Here is a 6,000-nt window from a genome sequence, read left to right on the forward strand (position 1 = left end):
GTGGAGGAGTGTTTGACGGAGACAGTGTGGAGGAGTGTTTGATGGGGACAGTATGGAGGAGTGTTTGATGGGGACAGTGTGGGGGAGTGTTTGATGGGGACAGTGTGGAGGAGTGTTTGATGGAGACAGTGTGGAGGAGTGTTTGATGGGGACAGTATGGAGGAGTGTTTGATGGGGACAGTGTGGAGGAGTGTTTGATGGGGACAGTGTGGGGGAGTGTTTGATGGGACAGTGTGGAGGATGTTTGATGGGGACAGTGTGGGGGAGTGTTTGATGGGGACAGTGTGGGGGAGTGTTTGATGGGGACAGTGTGGAGGAGTGTTTGATGGGGACAGTGTGGAGGAGTGTTTGATGGGGACAGTGTGGGGGAGTGTTTGATGGGGACAGTGTGGAGGAGTGTTTGACGGAGACAGTGTGGAGGAGTGTTTGATGGGGACAGTATGGAGGAGTGTTTGATGGGGACCGTGTGGAGGAGTGTTTGATGGGGACAGTGTGGAGGAGTGTTTGATGGGGACAGTGTGGAGGAGTGTTTGATGGGGACAGTGTAGAGGAGTGTTTGATGGCGACAGCGTGGAGGAGTGTTTGATGGGGACAGTGTGGAGGAGTGTTTGATGGGGACAGTGTGGAGGAGTGTTTGATGGGGACAGTATAGAGGAGTGTTTGATGGGGACAGTGTGGAGGAGTGTTTGATGGGGACAGTGTGGGGGAGTGTTTGATGGGGACAATGTGGAGGGGTGTTTGATGGGGACAGTGTGGGGGAGTGTTTGATGGGGACAGTGTGGGGGAGTGTTTGATGGGGACAGTGTGGAGGAGTGTTTGATGGGGACAGTGTGGAGGAGGGTTTGATGGGGACAGTGTGGAGGAGTGTTTGATGGGGACAGTGTGGAGGAGTGTTTGCTGGGGACAGTGTGGAGGAGTGTTTGATGGGGACAGTGTGGGGGAGTGTTTGATGGGGACAGTGTGGAGGAGTGTTTGATGGAGACAGTGTGGAGGAGTGTTTGATGGGGACAGTGTGGAGGAGTGTTTGATGGGGACAGTGTGGAGGAGTGTTTGATGGGGACAGTGTGGAGGAGTGTTTGATGGGGACAGTGTGGAGGAGTGTTTGATGGGGACAGTGTGGAGGAGTGTTTGATGGGGACAGTGTAGAGGAGTGTTTGATGGTGACAGCGTGGAGGAGTGTTTGGTGGGGACAGTGTGGAGGAGTGTTTGATGGGGACAGTGTAGAGGAGTGTTTGATGGCGACAGCGTGGAGGAGTGTTTGATGGGGACAGTGTAGAGGAGTGTTTGATGGGGACAGTGTGGAGGAGTGTTTGATGGGGACAGTGTAGAGGAGTGTTTGATGGGGACAGTGTGGAGGAGTGTTTGATGGGGACAGTGTGGGGGAGTGTTTAATGGGGACAGTGTGGAGGGGTGTTTGATGGGGACAGTGTGGGGGAGTGTTTGATGGGGACAGTGTGGGGGAGTGTTTGATGGGGACAGTGTGGAGGAGTGTTTGATGGGGACAGTGTGGAGGAGTGTTTGATGGGGACAGTGTGGGGGAGTGTTTGATGGGGACAGTGTGGAGGAGTGTTTGACGGAGACAGTGTGGAGGAGTGTTTGATGGGGACAGTATGGAGGAGTGTTTGATGGGGACAGTGTGGGGGAGTGTTTGATGGGGACAGTGTGGAGGAGTGTTTGATGGAGACAGTGTGGAGGAGTGTTTGATGGGGACAGTATGGAGGAGTGTTTGATGGGGACAGTGTGGAGGAGTGTTTGATGGGGACAGTGTGGGGGAGTGTTTGATGGGACAGTGTGGAGGATGTTTGATGGGGACAGTGTGGGGGAGTGTTTGATGGGGACAGTGTGGGGGAGTGTTTGATGGGGACAGTGTGGAGGAGTGTTTGATGGGGACAGTGTGGAGGAGTGTTTGATGGGGACAGTGTGGGGGAGTGTTTGATGGGGACAGTGTGGAGGAGTGTTTGACGGAGACAGTGTGGAGGAGTGTTTGATGGGGACAGTATGGAGGAGTGTTTGATGGGGACAGTGTGGGGGAGTGTTTGATGGGGACAGTGTGGAGGAGTGTTTGATGGAGACAGTGTGGAGGAGTGTTTGATGGGGACAGTATGGAGGAGTGTTTGATGGGGACAGTGTGGAGGAGTGTTTGATGGGGACAGTGTGGGGGAGTGTTTGATGGGACAGTGTGGAGGATGTTTGATGGGGACAGTGTGGAGGAGTGTTTGATGGGGACAGTGTGGAGGGGTGTTTGATGGGGACAGTGTGGAGGAGGGTTTGATGGGGACAGTGTGGAGGAGTGTTTGATGGGGACAGTGTGGAGGAGTGTTTGCTGGGGACAGTGTGGAGGAGTGTTTGATGGGGACAGTGTGGAGGAGTGTTTGATGGGGACAGTGTGGAGGAGTGTTTGATGGGGACAGTGTAGAGGAGTGTTTGATGGCGACAGCGTGGAGGAGTGTTTGGTGGGGACAGTGTGGAGGAGTGTTTGATGGGGACAGTGTGGAGGAGTGTTTGATGGGGACAGTGTGGAGGAGTGTTTGATGGGGACAGTGTGGGGGAGTGTTTGATGGGGACAGTGTGGAGGAGTGTTTGATGGAGACAGTGTGGAGCAGTGTTTGATGGGGGCAGTGTAGAGGTGTGTTTGATGGGGACAGTGTGGAGGAGTGTTTGATGGGGACAGTGTGGAGGAGTGTTTGCTGGGGACAGTGTGGAGAAGTGTTTGATGGGGTCAGTGTGGAGGAGTGTTTGATGGGGACAGTGTGGAGGAGTGTTTGATGGGGATAGTGTGGAGGAGTGTTTGATGGGGACAGTGTGGAGGAGTGTTTGATGGGGACAGTTTGGGGGAGTGTTTGATGGGGACAGTGTGGGGGAGTGTTTGATGGGGACAGTGTGGAGGAGTGTTTGATGGGGACAGTGTGGAGGAGTGTTTGATGGGGACAGTGTGGAGGAGTGTTTGATGGGGACAGTGTGGAGGAGTGTTTGATGGGGACAGTGTGGAGGAGTGTTTGATGGGGACAGTGTGGAGGAGTGTTTGATGGGGACAGTGTGGAGGAGTGTTTGATGGGGACAGTGTGGAGGAGTGTTTGATGGGGACAGTGTGGAGGAGTGTTTGATGGGGACAGTGTGGAGGAGTGTTTGATGGGGACAGTGTGGAGGAGTGTTTTATGGGGACAGAGTTGATGAGGGTTTGATGGGGACAGCGTGGAGGAGTGTTTGATGGGGACAGTGTAGAGGAGTGTTTGATGGGGACAGTGTGGAGGAGTGTTTGATGGGGACAGTGTAGAGGAGTGTTTGATGGGGACAGTGTGGAGGAGTGTTTGATGGGGACAGTGTGGAGGAGTGTTTGATGGGGACAGTGTGGAGGAATATCTGATGGGGACAGTGTGGAGGATTGTTTGATGGGGTCGGTGTAGAGGAGTGTTTGATGGGGACAGTGTGGAGGAGTGTTTGATGGGGACAGTGTGGAGGAGTGTTTGATGGGAACAGTGTAGATGATGGTTTGATGGGGACAGTGTGGAGGAGTGTTTGATGGGGACAGTGTGGAGGAGTGTTTGATGGGGACAGTGTGGGGGAGTGTTTGATGGGGACAGTGTAGAGGAGTGTTTGATGGCGACAGCGTGGAGGAGTGTTTGATGGGGACAGTGTGGAGGAGTGTTTGATGGGGACAGTGTGGAGGAGTGTTTGATGGGGACAGTATAGAGGAGTGTTTGATGGGGACAGAGTGGAGGAGTGTTTGATGGGGACAGTGTGGGGGAGTGTTTGATGGGGACAGTGTGGAGGGGTGTTTGATGGGGACAGTGTGGGGGAGTGTTTGATGGGGACAGTGTGGGGGAGTGTTTGATGGGGACAGTGTGGAGGAGTGTTTGATGGGGACAGTGTGGAGGAGGGTTTGATGGGGACAGTGTGGAGGAGTGTTTGATGGGGACAGTGTGGAGGAGTGTTTGCTGGGGACAGTGTGGAGGAGTGTTTGATGGGGACAGTGTGGGGGAGTGTTTGATGGGGACAGTGTGGAGGAGTGTTTGATGGAGACAGTGTGGAGGAGTGTTTGATGGGGACAGTGTGGAGGAGTGTTTGATGGGGACAGTGTGGAGGAGTGTTTGATGGGGACAGTGTGGAGCAGTGTTTGATGGGGACAGTGTGGAGGAGTGTTTGATGGGGACAGTGTGGAGGAGTGTTTGATGGGGACAGTGTAGAGGAGTGTTTGATGGTGACAGCGTGGAGGAGTGTTTGGTGGGGACAGTGTGGAGGAGTGTTTGATGGGGACAGTGTGCAGGAGTGTTTGATGGGGACAGTGTGGAGGAGTGTTTGATGGGGACAGTGTGGAGGAGTGTTTGATGGGGACAGTGTGGGGGAGTGTTTGATGGGGACAGTGTGGAGGGGTGTTTGATGGGGACAGTGTGGGGGAGTGTTTGATGGGGACAGTGTGGAGGAGTGTTTGATGGGGACAGTGTGAAGGAGTGTTTGATGGGGACAGTGTGGGGGAGTGTTTGATGGGGACAGTGTGGAGGAGTGTTTGATGGAGACAGTGTGGAGCAGTGTTTGATGGGGACAGTGTAGAGGAGTGTTTGATGGGGACAGTGTGGAGGAGTGTTTGATGGGGACAGTGTGGAGGAGTGTTTGCTGGGGACAGTGTGGAAGAGTGTTTGATGGGGACAGTGTGGGGGAGTGTTTGATGGGGACAGTGTGGAGGAGTGTTTGATGGAGACAGTGTGGAGGAGTGTTTGATGGAGACAGTGTGGAGGAGTGTTTGATGGAGACAGTGTGGAGGAGTGTTTGAAGGGGACAGTGTGGAAGAGTGTTTGATGGGGTCAGTGCAGAGGAGTGTTTGATGGGGACAGTGTGTAGGAGTGTTTGATGGGGACAGTGTAGAGGAGTGTTTGATGGGGACAGTGTGGAGGAGTGTTTGATGGGGACAGTGTGGGGGAGTGTTTGATGGGGACAGTGTGGAGGGGTGTTTGATGGGGACAGTGTGGGGGAGTGTTTGATGGGGACAGTGTGGGGGAGTGTTTGATGGGGACAGTGTGGAGGAGTGTTTGATGGGGACAGTGTGGAGGAGTGTTTGATGGGGACAGTGTGGGGGAGTGTTTGATGGGGACAGTGTGGAGGAGTGTTTGACGGAGACAGTGTGGAGGAGTGTTTGATGGGGACTGTATGGAGGAGTGTTTGATGGGGACAGTGTGGAGGAGTGTTTGATGGGGACAGTGTGGGGGAGTGTTTGATGGGACAGTGTGGAGGATGTTTGATGGGGACAGTGTGGAGGAGTGTTTGATGGGGACAGTGTGGAGGGGTGTTTGATGGGGACAGTGTGGAGGAGGGTTTGATGGGGACAGTGTGGAGGAGTGTTTGATGGGGACAGTGTGGAGGAGTGTTTGCTGGGGACAGTGTGGAGGAGTGTTTGATGGGACAGTGTGGGGGAGTGTTTGATGGGGACAGTGTGGAGGAGTGTTTGATGGGGACAGTGTGGAGGAGTGTTTGATGGGGACAGTGTGGAGGAGTGTTTGATGGGGACAGTGTGGAGGAGTGTTTGATGGGGACAGTGTGGAGGAGTGTTTGATGGGGACAGTGTGGAGGAGTGTTTGATAGGGACAGTGTGGAGGGGTGTTTGATGGGGACAGTGTGGATGAGTGTTTGATGGGGACAGTGTAGAGGAGTGTTTGATGGTGACAGCGTGGAGGAGTGTTTGGTGGGGACAGTGTGGAGGAGTGTTTGATGGGGACAGTGTGCAGGAGTGTTTGATGGGGACAGTGTGGAGGAGTGTTTGATGGGGACAGTGTGGAGGAGTGTTTGAAGGGGACAGTGTGGGGGAGTGTTTGATGGGGACAGTGTGGAGGGGTGTTTGATGGGGACAGTGTGGGGGAGTGTTTGATGGGGACAGTGTGGAGGAGTGTTTGATGGGGACAGTGTGGAGGAGTGTTTGATGGGGACAGTGTGGGGGAGTGTTTGATGGGGACAGTGTGGAGGAGTGTTTGATGGAGACAGTGTGGAGCAGTGTTTGATGGGGACAGTGTG

Source organism: Scyliorhinus torazame, unplaced genomic scaffold (genome assembly GCF_047496885.1).
Source record: "Scyliorhinus torazame isolate Kashiwa2021f unplaced genomic scaffold, sScyTor2.1 scaffold_519, whole genome shotgun sequence".
Classification (NCBI taxonomy): Eukaryota; Metazoa; Chordata; class Chondrichthyes; order Carcharhiniformes; family Scyliorhinidae; genus Scyliorhinus; species Scyliorhinus torazame.